We start from the raw sequence: 14654 nt of genomic DNA, 5'->3' as shown, positions 1-14654 counted from the left end.
CTTCCCTCAGGGTGAACAAGAGCTTGCTGTGCTAATCAGTTCCAGCCAAGACACCCCAGTCCTCACAGGCTCTTCATAAACCCCAGTTACTATTGCTGGTACTGCATGGATTTCCTTAAAAGAATGCTTGGAACCAGAAAGACACATTCTTCCTAATTTCAGCTTGAAAACTACTTGAAACTACTTCCGAGTCAGGAGGGAAGCAAGAGAAGGGTCAGAGATGTTTATTTAAATTACCAGTTGAGGTCAGTAAATGTAAACCTGGAGATTAGTGACTTTCAATTTCTCCCTCCCCACCCAATGAATTCTTACCTACACCGCCCAATGAATTCTCACCTACAATTTTTAAAAAGAATTATTTTGGTTAATTTTAAGAATTGCATTTTTCTATAAATATTCTCCAACTTCTCATCCATTTTTCTTTTCATACTTCTATCAACACATTCTTACTAGCTACAGGTTGTTTCTGATTTCAAATATGTGCAGGGCTAGATGAGAGCAGCATGTAGTGCAGGTCATTCCCTCTGACAAGCTGTCAGGATCTCAGCGAGCCTTCCACTGGTCCTGCTCTGGGTTGCCACACTGCATACACACACACACACACACACACACACACACACACACACACACACACACACACACACTGAGAAGGAGAGTGTGGGCTGGAAAAACAAATTTAACCTCAAAATGTGAAGTGGAAACTTCTGGTTTCTTTGGATGTTAGTTATGTCAAATGATGTTTTGCTGGTCCACACAGGTGAAGGGTTTGTCTTGCTAAAGCAGACATAGATGAAAGGATGTTTTACTGTAACAAACATGTAAAGGGACACATGATGTTCAGAAGGACTATCAATATGACCCCACAGACAGTGGGAGCTGGAGCCTTGGTTTGCTTTGGTTCACTTCACTAGTCTTCACAAATGACAGGCATATATTGGTTTGCCTTACATTGCATTCCTGAGCTCTGCTTGTGGTGATGTCACAGAGAGAAACTCACCAAAAAACTTCTCTTAAGGTTCCTGTAGCTTCTTGCTGCTTGTGAAGCCTCGGACTGGTTGGCGAACCTTGCTGTTTCTTCTAGATTGAACTGCCCTTGCTGGTTTGTGTGTAGTGACCAACGAATGGACTGGACTGCAGCTGCTGGTTCATGTGTGGTGTTTGCTACTGGACTGAACTGCTGATATCTTGACAATGAAGACTCAACTCATCACCAAAGAACTATTTTTAGGGATAGAGAGATGGCTCGGCAGTTAAGAGCAATGTCTGCTCTTCCAGAGGTCCTGAGTTCAATTCCCAGCAACTACATGGTGGCTCACAACCATCTGTAATGGGATCTGGTCCCTCTTCTGGTGTGTTGAAGTCAGTTACAGTGTATTCAAATATCTAAAAATAAATAAATTTTTAAAAAATAAGAACTGTTTCTAAACAGGTGTACTTCCCCTGTGTCCTAATAACTTTTCTTTTCCACTGTCTCTGGTGGGTAGTGGGCTAGAGAGGAGGTTGAACCTTATTAAAGTAGGTTGAAAAAACGTATGCCTACAGAAATGCCTCTGGATTCTAAGAGAGCTCATCAGCCCACACACCATAGTTGGAAACTTCTCTGATTTCATCTTACCCAAGACCAACTGCCAGCCTCTGTTGGCCCAAACCTCTCTTAGCCTCTGTTCTGAAGTAATGACTATTGGTCTTCATTTATCATGGAGGCTCTAGTCACCCTCTACACTTCTGCCACACTTGAAGGTTTAAAAGTATAAGCATTAAATTTTATCCTTTATATTTAGTTATTTGCAATAAAACTCCCAGGTGTTCCTGCTGTGATTGGAGCAGCAGCCTATAGTTTAATTTTTTTGTTTGTTTGTTTGGTTGGTTTTTGGTTTTTCAAGACAGGGTTTCTCTGTGTAGCCCTGGTTGTCCTGGAACTCACTCTGTAGACCAGGTTGGCCTCAAACTCAGAAATCTGCCTGCCTCTGCCTCCCAAGTGCTGGGATTAAAGGTGTGTGCCACCACTGCCTGGCTTGTAGTTTAATTCTTAAATCTATTTTGAATGTTTCCGGCTTTCTTGATCTCTATCCTGCCAATAGATACCTGCTAATATGTTTTCTATTTTGTAGCCACTGAATGCCTCAAAAACCTAAGAAGATAATAATACCTTCTTGCTCATTGTTCCTTAGTGTTTCAAGGATTAAGGATAATGATCAGAATCTTTAGCATGTGAGTCTGGGTAATGAGGCACAGGTTCATCAGTTGGAAGAAATGTGACTCAGACCAGGGATATTGATCACAGGAGAGGTTGTGTGCATTTAGAGCAGGGAGAGTATTTGTGAAATCCAACTCTAAATTTATCTGTGAAAATACAACTGCTCTAAAGAATAAAGTTTAATATAAATGAATATATATAGCTCACCTTGCCCCCTGTATGCAGTGTCTGAGCATACATTCTATAACAGGCTTGGAGATCTACAGTTCTGAATTCATGCATTTAATAAACCACATTAAAACAATTTGGAAAAAATGTGTTTCTAGAGGGCTGGAAATGTGCCAGTGGTAGAGAGTGTTTGCCTGGCATGTATAATGCCCTAGAGGGCTGCAAATGTGCCAGCGGTAGAGAGTGTCTGCCTGGCATGTATAATGCCCTAGGTTTGAGCCTCAGAACTACATAAGCAGAAGGTTTAGGCTTGTGATCCCACCACCCAAGAGGGAGAGGCAAGAAAATCCAGAGCTCAAAGTCACCTTTAATTATATAGTAAGTTTGAGGCCAGCATGAGCAACATGTGACCCTGTCTCAAAAAATAAAAAGCCTATAAATATATAATGACCAAGTATAGACTCTTGCTTGCCATTTTTCCCTAAACAATCTAGTATAACAATGTTCACACTACATTTGCACTGTATTAGATATGGTAACCAAAAAGTCTTAGGTTCCTGAACACTGAAAGGTCAATGAGGTGTCAAAGGATATGGGTTTTCTCTGAGACAGTTTACTGGTTTCCATATTGAGGAAGGGAGAGGGGAGATATATTTTAAGTTGCTGTGGTAAGTTGAACAAGAAACACATGCAACATTGAAAATACAGCATTATCGATTCTCAGACTTTTGGCTAAGATCAAGTGAAAACACAGCATTATTTGTCCTGGAAAATGGCATGACATTTTTTTCTTCCTCATTGAAATGTCATGTTCTTTTTTGTTATTGCTTAATAAAATTGGGACTTACAGCTATCTCTATTGTCAAAAGCAACCACTAGTGCTGCATATTTCTATGAAGGTAATATTGGGGTGACATTTAAAGTCACACCCTGAAATACGCTCTAAAACTTTCCCAAATGTCCTCCTAATGTTAGGTCATTTAACATACATAATGTGTGTGTGTGTGTGAGGGGGGGGGAGGAAGGGAGGAGAGAGAGAGAGACAGGAAGGAGAGAGGAGAGAGGGAGAGAGGGAGGGAGGAGAGAGAGAGAAGAGAGATAGAAGGAGGAGAGAGAGAGGGAGAGAGGGAGAGAGAGGAGAGAGAGACAGGGAGGAGAGAGAGAGAAAGAGAGGAGAGAGAGAGAGAGAAAGAGAGGAGAGAGAGAGAGAGAAAGAGAGGAGAGAGAGAGAGACAGGGAGGAGAGAGAGAGAGGAAGAGAGGGAGGGAGGAGAGAGAGAAGAGAGATAGAAGGAGGAGAGAGAGAGGGAGAGAGGGAGAGAGAGGAGAGAGAGGGAGGAGAGAGAGAGGAGGGGAGAGAGGGAGGAGAGAGAGAGGAGGAGAGAGAGGGAGGAGAGAGAGACAGAGAGGAGAGAGAGAGAAAGAGAGGAGAGAGAGAGAGAAAGAGACAGGGAGGAGAGAGAGAGAAAGGGGGGGAAGAGCTCCACTTGGCATTCCTTGGGTGAAACCTCTTTCACTCTTGATTTATACAGGTTGCCACCATTGACAGGTGAGGTGGTAAGAAAACAGATTAGACTCTCTAGAACTTTTTGCTGACATCCTGGTCTGGGTCTGAAGATGACTTGGATTCTTTAGGTTGAATGGGTGTGGGATACAGAGAGCACTGTGACCCCCCAAGTCCAATAGCATGAGGCCCTTCCTTTCCTTCCTTCATTATTCCAGTGGCTGTTCTGCTCAAGGCTGACTTAAGCCTGCAGCAGGAGTGGTGTGGGCCTTGGAGTGGTGTTAGGTAAGAGCAAGAGGCCTCTTGGTGTCAACTGTTAAGCAGAAGGAAGCCTAGAATTTGGGCAGTTGTTTAAGAGCAAATGTACTTGAGACTAGTTAGGCTTTGCCACAAGCATCATGTGCTGCATCTTCTTGTAAGAGCCACATCCCTGTTAATTCTGGAAGTATTGCTCACCACTCACTGATACTCAGGCAATGAAGTGCATCCACAGACCACTAAAGACTGCAAAACTGGGGCTGGCGAGATGGCTCAGCAGGTAAGAGCACTGACTGCTCTTCCAAAGGTCCTGAGTTCGGATCCCGGCAACCACATGGTGGCTCACAACCACCCGTAATGAGATCTGACGCCCTCTTCTGGTGCATCTGAAGACAGCTACAATGAATTACACAGGAGTGAGCAGGGCCGGAGCGAGCAGGACGGAGCTCAATTCCCAGCAGCCACAAGATGGCTCACAGCCATCTGTACAGCTACAGTGTACTCATACACATAAAATAAATAAATGAATCTTTAAAAAAAAAAAAAGGACTGCACAACTTGGGCCAGTTTTTCCATCTTGTAATAGCCACATAATTTCATTTCCTATTAAGTAGGTTTACCTTTGATAATATACATACAAAATTTCACTAGTTAAAATCAGGATTTATCCATAACTTACATTTAAAAATCCTCAATACACAGTGAGCCATGGGCAGAGGCCACTCCAGCCAATGCAGCAAGCTCTGTGGCTTCCATCCCTTCACTGGAATCCTGAAAGTCTCTTCCCTGTGGACAGAGTCTTGACCCATTTCCCTTGGGTTTCCTGCTTGGGGAGGCTTTCTGTATCTGATGATTAGAGCTGTGACAGCCATTTTGAGGCCACAAAATATCAGCTTTGAAAAGCAAATGGGCTTGTCATCTGTATCTGTGTTTTCCATCGTGTCACTGAGGCACAGAGCCAGTGGTGAGTAAACTGCCTCCTAGTCTCTGATACGTACAAGATTCCTACTCACTTGCTCATATTTATCATCATGGAGGGTAGAACTGCCTGTTTTTTATCGAATGAAAAGGGCAGGGGGTTGGGCAGCTAGAGAGAGAACTCTTCTGCTTTGGGGGATGGGTACCTTGTGAATACCTTTTCAGTGCCCCGGGAATTTGAACTGTAGAATCCTGAACCCCAGTTTCTCTGCTGGCAACAATATGAGTTAGGAAGGGCTGTGTGGAAGCTGACCAGGGTCGGTGGCAGCCATGGCTTCCAATGTTCAGAGGCATCACCAACTGAGGTCCCAACACTTAGATCAGTATTAGCTGTGGCAGAGTACCTTGGGATGATCTGATTGCTATTCTCAGCCACATAAGGTAAGAACAATTTAAAGAGGCACCTAATAGTCCACAAAAATATTATGCTGAAATGTCTGACACTGAAACTGATCACCAGCACTGACATATTTCACTGTATCAACAGTTATACATTCTGCGTTTATTGTTTATTTCATCTAGAATTTCCACCTAGAACAACTGAACTCAACTCCTTGACACCATCTAAACCTCAAGTTCAATGGGGTCTTAATGAGAGCTGCCTGGCCCTCTGGCTTCCACAAAAGGCTTAACAGTAGCAGCAATGTACATTGCATATCGTAGGTATCAGATGGAAAGCATTTTGGGGATGAAAATTGGTTTTTATACAGTATATGTTAATATTTCCTGGTAAGGGCACAATCCTTCAACTGGTCAAGTAGAGCAGTGGTCCTCAGCTATGTAGTGTTGTCTTAGGACTCTCTCTGTCTTAAAAATTGAGGGACCTAGTAAGCTTTGGTTTGGTTCCATGAAATTCTGTTGGTATTTGCTGTCCTTGACCTACTGAAGGTAAAAAACATCAGATAATATAGTGACTACAAAAATAGTTTTTCATGTTATTTTGCTGACCTCCTGAGTTTCAGGGAGCCCCAGGGAACCATGGACTATACGGTGTCAAAACACTAAATGACATACTTGTTGAATACCTGTTGTGTACAAAGTACTGACATAAATTCTGTAGGAAATCTGGAAATTCAGCTAAGACGGGCTAGAAGCAAAGGCCGAGTAATGTGAATGAGATTATCACATGGACACAAGATGAGAAGATGGAGCAAGCTGACACCCAAATGAGATGACAGAGCAGGCCAGAACACAAGGCTGCATCTGCAACTAGGCTAAGACACACTGAAGATACAGGGAAATAATGATGAAGTGCACACAGATTTACCTTCAGCATCTCTGGGCAATGCTGCTATTTCAGAAATTTTGCTATATAAAATACTATAATGGTCTTTTCTCCTTGAAAGACAGTTGTGAAAAGTGTGTGTGTGTCTGTCTGTGTGGGTTTAGGGATTGAATTCAGGTTTCTTGGAAACAAAGAAAGCACTCTACCATTGAGCTATGCCTTTTGCCCAAAATCAGTGATTTTAAAAATAAAATTTGTTGGGGCTGGAGATATAGTTCAGTTGGTTAAGAGCACCCACTGCTTTTCTGAAGGTCCTGAGTTAAATTTCTAGCAACCACATGGTGGCTCACAACCATCTGTAATGAGATCTGACACCCACTTCTGGTGTGTCTGAAGATAGCTACAGTGTACTTACATATAATAAATAAATAAATCTTCAAAAAAAATGAAGAAAAATAAAATGTGTTTCAGGTAATATAAGGTGTGGTATACATACACAGTGACTGTGACTTCTCGGCAGGAAAGAGTGTGGTGATTTCTTCATCTGAGTGCTCACAAAGTTCACAGAGATAAGCTAATATGAGATAATGCCTCTTCATTTTGTTCGACGTCAGGCGTCTATTTTTGTTTATTGCTGAAGGAAAGTGAAACTCTACACCCAGCTTCCGCCCACTTCCTGGGAAACATGGGGCTGAACACTGTTGGGTGAGGAGCTCCCCTCACAAGGGCTGTACTTCCCACCACTTCCTGGAGAGCTGCCTGGCTCAGCAGTCACCCTGTGACTCACGGCTACTTGCCTGTGTCTCCTTTCTGTTCATGCCAGAGGCGACCTGGAGACCATCCACTACTCCCAAATGACCGTGGAGCCTGAGAAGGAGGAGCCCGGAGTTTTGGGGAAGCTCCAATGACTCAAGCAACAAGCATGGCTGCAGCTTCTTAGGGTACTTCTCTTGGAGAAAATGAAATAGAACCAATCACATAGAATTTATCTTTGTAACAGGGTATATGAACAATACTATATAAATACAAATTATAATAGATGTAAAAATTCTATTAGAAAAAGTAGACACAGAGTAATCTAAAAGGTACTAAAACTATATACAGTAATACCTGGATACTGTATCCTATCTTGTTTAAGAAAATTCACGATATACTGTATGCAGTTCATGTCTCCTCTGTGCCCAGTTGAGGGCCATCCACTTCTCCATGCCCTAGAGATGACAGTGAGCTTGAATGTGGTCACCCTGCATTCTTATTCCCCTCCTATTGTGTCCTATCTGCATTCCTCTCGTCACGCACTTCACTCAGAGCCCAGGTCATATGACTTTTGGCCCTCCTTGACTCTGTGGAGATGGCATACATGCTGCCCTTCCTATCCTGCTCATCTTCTGAAACCAGACACATCAAAGGACTTCTCTCTCTCTTTCTTTTCGAGACAGGGTTTCTCTGTGTAGCCCTGGCTGTCCTGGAACTCACTCTGTAGACCAGGCTGGCCTCGAACTCAGAAATCCACCTGCCTCTGTCTCCCAAGTGCTGGGATTAAAGGCGGGTATCACCACTGCCCGGCAGGACTTGTCTCTTTTGCTTTGGGAGTCTGACCATCTTGTCACACTGTCCTTTCATCCCAGGTGTGCTGAGGAAAGGCCACAGTAGGGGAGGAAAGGTGGCAAGGAGCAGAGTTCCACGGCTATGTCCTCACAGTTGGGGCCCTGCTATGAGGCATCTTCACCTCACATGCCCTCACAGCAGTGGCCATGAGCCACCTATCACCATCTCCACCTTTTTACTCAATGAGCTGGGAACTAAAGCTGTCCTAAGACTGTCAGGGACAGTCTCCACTCCAGAAAGAAGCCATGCTTGACAATCAGCAAGGCTGATGTCTGGTCATCTATTATTAACCAGAGAACAGAGAAGTGGTCTTTTCCAAAGAAAGTCAGAATCTTTTTCTTCCTCCCTATTTTCCACATCATCAAACTCCTTGTTAAAACAATAACAGAAAAATGGCATGTGGGCGCTTTGATATTTTGTCTTTTTTTTTTTTTTTTCATGTAGCAAGCATATTAAGGCTAGTGAGAATCCCAGGACACATAAACACACAGACATATAGACACACAGACATTCAAACAAGAAAACAATGAAGGAAAAACCTTCATTATTGCTCTTTGAGAAAGGCAGAATGCTAAGCCAAACAAAACCAGCTATGAGCTCAAACATAAGCTTCACAGTGACTGGCGAGTAGTGTGCTTTGTGCTCCACAGCATTTCAAGAGCATGGAGCAGCACCTTGTGCAACATAGTGTTGCCCCCTGCCTGCTAGACAGAGGCTGAGAGTTCTGGAAACACTTAAGACTTCCATCTCACCCACTTGCCACTCAGTCACCTGCAGGCTTGCCCAATATTTCTTCAAGTTGAGTGCGGCAGGGGGAAATAAAAGACCAGAATAGTGGGACAGAGGCCAGACTTGCAAAGAACCAAGCAAGATAAATTAGGTGTAAAGAATGGAATTTAGTCATAGATAGCAGAACAAATAAAACATTAACCCATGACTAAGTGTGGTTAGACATATTGCTTTAAACGAACTGTGTTCTGATATTTGTGTTGTGGTGTCAGCTTCATTGGAATGAAAAAGATAAGACTGTAAAGCAAACAACTGGGGTGTCTGTGAGGTGATTTCCAGAGAGGTTTAAATAATGGAACAATAATGGAAGGGGAGATGTAATGCAAGGTGGCCTGCATGCTAGCACATATCCTGGGGGTCATCATGTGGCATGCTACGCTTCTTTGCAAGGTCCTTACTGAAGGCCTGGAAACTAAGCTAATTTCCTCCCACAAAGGTGTTTGTGTCAGGCACTCTACCCAGAAAGGAGGGAGCTAATGTATCCGCTGCTAGCCCTTTGCTTTTTTTGGTGAACATTGTTATTTACATTTCTGTTGTGTTGAAAACCACTTTAAAAGACTGTCAAGGCAGTCAGCCAGCATACATCTAGTATAAGCACCAGGATCTGAGCTCTGATCCCTAGCGCCCAAGTGAAACTCAGGTGTGGGAATACTAGCCTGTCATCTCATCACCGAGAAGCTGAAAGATACAGGAGCCCGGGGGGTTGGCTGGCCAGCCAGTTTAGTCAGTTAGTGAGCTCCAAGATCGGTGAGAGATCCTGTCTCAAAATATAAGGCAGAGAAACTGTTGCAGAAGATACCCAACATCAACCTCTGCCTCCCACACAAGTGAAGACACACTCATAAACATGTACGTATGCATATGCCACCCACAAAAGTACAAACAAAACCAAAACTAAAAAAATATGTAAATGTAGAACTGTTGGCAGCTTCAAGTTTTGATCTCCAACTTAAATTTACTCTCAGTCATAATGAAGAGATAATCTTGTTGATCAGTGGGTGAGAAGAGATCTGAGCGGGTAGTCGGTATGAGGTCAGAGGACACAGGAGCCAGCCATCACAGGAGCCTGCCAAGACGCATATCAGAGACAATTTTATTCCTGCATTTGTTATTGCTACCAATCCATAAAAACACATAAGCCTACATTAAATGACACTAACCTGCTTGAAAATGTGGATAAAGTATGATTTTTAAGGAAAATATAATTTGCCAATCTTGACTAAAGAAGAAATTTAAAGTTTCAGTAAAGAGATTTTCATCTCTTTAAATAGCCACAGAAGAGATGAAAATCAAGAAGCAACAACGACTGGCCTTTTTTATCACCCTTGATTAGGCCAAATTTTTGCTTGTTTTAAAATCAAAGTTAGACAGTTCTATCAAACATATGAAACTGTTTCATCTTAAACTGTTCTACCTTGGGAATGAAATTATTCAATATGGGAAATACTTGATTCACTTATTAAATTATTAATTGGAGATCCTGATTTCTAAGTTTCAAAAAAATGCCTTAATACAATTCCATACTCAACTTTCTTTATTTAAAAAGTATTAATAAGATGACTCCTAACGGTACTCTGCTACACTCACAAACCAGTGCCTTACTCAGCCATCGTCAGAGAAGCTGCCTCCTGCAGCAGATGGGAACAGGTGCAGAGACCCACAGCCAGACATTATGTGGAGGCCTTGGAACGCACCGCTCTAAACTGCATCTCTCCATCAAATCTCTCCCCTCAGAGCTCAGGGAACCTAGCAGAAGAGGAGGTGAAAAGAGTGAAAAACCAGAGGGGGACAGAGGGCACCAGAACTAGGAGTTCTGCATCAGCTGAGCAAAGCCTACGTAAACTCCCCGCCGCGGGTGAGATAGCATGCGATAGCAGGCACAGGACCAGCAGGGGCTGCAGCTGGTCCTCTAAGTTACAGTGTGTTCATCTTTCAGCTTAGCACCCTGTCTGGGACCCCTGAGTGTATGAACCAGTGGACCTGAATCTTGTGCCTGCTCTTGGAGCTCTTTTCCTTCTGTTGGGATGCCTTGTCCAGCCTCAATATGATAGTTTTGTTTTACCTTTTAAATGTTGTCATATTTCATTGTTATATCTTAGAAACTTGTTCTTTTCTAAAGAGAGGAAATGGAGGAGATCTAAGGAGAAAGGACGTTGGGGGGAACTGGGGGAGTGAAAACTGTAATTGAGATATATTGTATGAGAAAAGAATCTATTTCAATAATAGGGAAAGGATGAAACTAGCACTTTAATGATAGTTGCCATCTAGCAGAACCCCCTGAGGTGTCTGCACCTAAGCTGACAACAACGCAGACACTTCTACAAGGCACAGCTCCTCGTCTGCAGATCAAGCGGTCCTAACTCCATCCAGTCAAATACAACACGAACACTTAGTAAGAAATAGTCTTAGCAATGTCAAAAGATGAGCCTGTCTTGGAATTTCCAGAATACCTTAACACTTTTAAATGAACACTGTATTGTCAAGAAAAACCAGCACATAAAAAGAAATGTTTTTTTTTTATCACAGCAATAATTTATAAAACGTTTTCAAAGAGATTTTACTATAGCAACACAAAAGTCCCCAGAAATGTCAAAAATGTATTTTACACAAACACACACACACACACACACACAAACACTGTGAAACTAAGATAGCTTGCCCACAAATATTATGTAATGTTAATCATTTTTCTTGAAGAGAAATACTTGGTTTAGTACTTTTTAAAAGCCAATTCTATAATTCAATGCCACCCAAATCCAGATTGCAAGAAGATATGCTCAACAGTGTGGGGAGCCACAGCTGCTACCTTATATATTTTGAACACCGGGTCTCTGGCCAGAGCAGAGAGCACTGTGATAAACAAGCCCTTATTTGGAAAAGCTGAGTGCCTCCAGTTTGTGAAGTAAGCTGGCATGATTTCCCACAGCCTATTTTGATTGGGACCAGGGAAAGTATTTAACCCGTGAGGGCTGGGGGCTAAGGGGGATAGGAATAGGAATGGGGAATAGGAGTAAGTAAGATGTAAGTAGTAAGATGTATGTAAGAAGATGTAAGTAGTAAGATGTAAGATGTAAGTAGTAAGATGTAAGAAGTAAGATAGAAGAAGTAAGAGGTAAGAAGATGTAAGTAGTAAGATGTAAGAAGTAAGATGTAAGAAATAAGATTACAAGGTTCCTGAATAAACTGCATAGAGAAGGGTTCGTGGTCGCCTCCTTATTTCCGCTGATCATTGAGGCGGCGACAAGGGCGGCAACAGACAGGAGACAAGAAGTATCTGAAAAATATTTATGACCACCTTATCCCACCAAATTATAATCAGAGCACATTGTATTTGATATTAAAACACTGAATAGCTCAAAAAATATTACCATACAGTAAGAATGGGAATTTCTGCTCAATGACAAATGACAAAATAACTGGATCTTTAGTTCATGATTTGTGAACAAATGACCAACTAAAAGCATTTCCACGTCTTGTCTTAATCACACTGATTACAGATGAAGACTTAGTCATTAATCACACTTACACAGACCCTATATACATATAGACATATATGTGTGTGTACATATATATGTATATATATATATATATATATATACATACATACATACATACATACATACATATATATATGGGATAAATAGTCTAAAGAATGGAGTATTTATGTCTTAGAATTAGACATAAAACATGAATCTGACCATATATAAACATGTAAAATGCCTATAAAGGCATCCCAGACAGCTAGAAATATACAACCAACTAGAGGAAACACTGACAACAAAGATCAATGCTTAGGTTACATTAGATATCAACAAGAGTGGGCGTAGTGGCATACATCTTCAATCCCAGCACTTGGGAAGCAGAGGCAAGATTTCTGTTGAGTTCTAGGCCAGCCTGGCTCCAGGTCAGTCAGAGCTATGCAGTAAGATCCTGTCTTAAAAAACAAAACAAAACCCTGCAAAAAAATCTGTGATAAAAAGAAAGATGAGTCAACAGATAGAACACACAAATATGAGTTCTAACATAAATGAAGAGATATGCATCCTTACCCACTGTGAGGAGATAAAACTGAGCTTTCATTCTATTCATACAAGTGGAAAGACATGATACCAAATACCCCTCACGCTGTGAGATACTCACTGTTTGCTGAATGGAACTATGAAAAAAAATAAAAAGCCCCAAAGTGGAGGTATCTCTTTAATGAAAATGCTTATCCTCTGGCCCAGCAAATCAAACGCCTAGCATATGCTAACAGAAATCCTTAGTGCACAGACCTAAGCACCACCATGCTTACTTTGGCAGTGCTTTGTAACCATATGTGTATTGGCGGGGCAGGGGGGTGGACAGAGGAAAATTCTGATTTTAGGTATATGATTGATGGGCAAAGAAGATTTTAAGACACGATGTGCAAGTAAAGACATTTTAAGTTACAGACTATGTTCTCTTTATGTAAAAAAAAATTGAAATGCTACATTTTATTTTCTGTGACTATGTACTAGAATTAAAAACTATTGTTAAAACCAAATCTGATATTTGTATAAAATGTAGTCATATATAACACATGTACTTTAAAATTCAAAAGTAAAGAAGTATGCAGAGACTGGTAACATTTTAAGAAAAATATGTACACAAAATAATATCTTGTATTTTTTTCTTCTCTCCCTTGTTGGTAGTATCTAAGGCTTTAGAAGTTGATCAACAAAATAATGTGGTAATATTGTCTAAAGACATTTCTAATGAAAATGACAACAGGATCAACTTCGCACTTTCACTTCAAAACTCACTTTATGATTACAGAAAAATAAGAAAAAATAGGAGTTGACAGCTCCTATCATTCTGCTTTACTTTTAAAGTATTTATAAGTTGGTGGTTATATGCACTCAAGCTTAAGTGGCTGTCTATGAAAGTCAGAACTTAGGTCATTACTAACATCCGGGACACTGCTGTTGATAAATTAATATATGGTCAAATACAAAGATGGCAAATACAAAGGGGGTTTCGTTGTTCCTGTCATAACTGACAAACTCTATCTCACACTAGTAAATTAAAAATCACTTCCATAATAAATTTCTCATTGGTTCTTCTTAGTAAGTTTGATTCTATATCTGAGTGTATATCTGTGTATATGTGTGTGTATGTATGTATGGGTTAGAGACAACTTGAAAGAATTAGTTCTCCTTCCACCACATGGGTCCTGGGACTTGAACTCTGGCCTCTAGGCTTGGTGGCAAGCTCCTTTAGCCACTGAGATACTTCACCAACCCTTTCTTGTAGGGGCTGTTCTTTTCTGGAAAGAGTCTTTAAAATTCTCTAAGCTAATGTTGAGCAAGAACACCTGCATACATACAGTCGAGGGGTAGCTTTTAGAGCACAGGGCCCTAACAATTGCTTATTTTTCATTACTTTTATTAGACCTGGTCTCAGGCTAGCCTCCATCTATTATTTTCAGCGTCTATTTCATCTTCTAGCCTTTGCCTCTGGAGTACTGAAATTGCAGGTGTTAGACCACCAAACCTGGTTTACATGAGCTTTGTGCTCTCTCCAGCCAAACTGTTTAATTTTAATTGCTGTGTTGCTAAAGCACCGGGCCATTAAGAAAGATGATGATGACAATCGTAGTCAGCAGTCTCTTCCCAAATAAACCATCATTAGAGAAGGACAGACCGTGCTGGAGCCTGGAATCTCCCGTACAGACACCTGCTGCACTTCTTCCCGGAGCTCCTGCCTGGAGCAGGTACCTCTCACATTTTCACCTAATGAAAGCTTGTCTAGGAAGTAGGCAACCAAGAAAGCTCGAGGCTCTGTGTTATAAAGTCAGGCACGCCACAGATCCCAGTCAGCCTTTCTCTGACTCCTCTGTAACACAGAGGGGGTGAACCAGTGGCACCAGACACACAGTACAGCTTTAGGAATCAGCAATCTGTTTCA

This window comes from Mastomys coucha, unplaced genomic scaffold, assembly GCF_008632895.1.
Source record: "Mastomys coucha isolate ucsf_1 unplaced genomic scaffold, UCSF_Mcou_1 pScaffold13, whole genome shotgun sequence".
Classification (NCBI taxonomy): domain Eukaryota; kingdom Metazoa; phylum Chordata; class Mammalia; order Rodentia; family Muridae; genus Mastomys; species Mastomys coucha.
The sequence above is the reverse complement of the archived record's forward strand: the minus strand, read 5'-3'. Positions refer to the sequence as shown.